The following is a 766-nucleotide window of genomic DNA, read 5'->3' on the forward strand; positions in this document are numbered from 1 at the left end:
TTGGAATGGTGACAATGTTTATAGTGATTAGGGGTGTTTGGAATGGTAAGCATGACAAGTGATACAACTTTATACTAAAACAACAGGAGGGGATTTACTCTAAAATAAAACAGGTTTCATGATGAAGGATGACTGTGCTGATCTAGAATTAAACACTAGAAGTAGGTGGTGGATGGTGGGGGTGCAGGCAGATTACCTTCAAAGAATCTTTTGCCAAAGGACTCGGTAATGTCTTACGTTGAGACATATCTTGTACATCTCATACAATCAAACAGTAGTTGGAATTTGTTTTAGAATCTCTGCAGCAAGACTGTAGAATACTTCTAAATCTACTAAATCTTCGGAATTTCCACAAGAATATTTCGGAGCAATCTCATGTATTAGAGAGACAAATTCTTGGAGATCTGAATATGTAGTCCTGATGGGGATTGGAGTAACATCCATTGTTTTGGTTAAAGACGGGTTGCTGGATTTCAAGGGACACACATCTTTTTGAAAAGGACCTCTTCCCTTAGAATATAGTTGTGGGCTATCTATAAAGGAAGTTCCTTCATATGGCGGGTTTTCAGACTGGGTGTCTAACTTTTTAGAAGCTGCAGTTGGTTGAAGTCCTTTACATACATCCTCATCATATTTAATTTTAGATTGTTCTTTAAACAGATCGGTTTTAGAAGAAGTTAGGTGAAGCGCCTCTATAGAAGGTATGATTTCAACTGGGCAAACAGGTCTTTCTGCAACATCTTTTCTGTCTTTAAACAGAGTTTCC

The 766-nt window shown here is 37.7% G+C and overlaps 1 protein-coding gene across 1 annotated transcript in view; it reads right to left on the bottom strand.

The window, feature by feature from the left end:
• The window catches only part of LOC106880977 (uncharacterized), a 164,838-nt gene that overhangs the window by 10,184 nt on the left and 153,888 nt on the right, over positions 1–766 (bottom strand). The gene's annotated exons all lie outside the window — the stretch shown is intronic.

This window comes from Octopus bimaculoides, chromosome 7 (assembly GCF_001194135.2).
Source record: "Octopus bimaculoides isolate UCB-OBI-ISO-001 chromosome 7, ASM119413v2, whole genome shotgun sequence".
Classification (NCBI taxonomy): domain Eukaryota; kingdom Metazoa; phylum Mollusca; class Cephalopoda; order Octopoda; family Octopodidae; genus Octopus; species Octopus bimaculoides.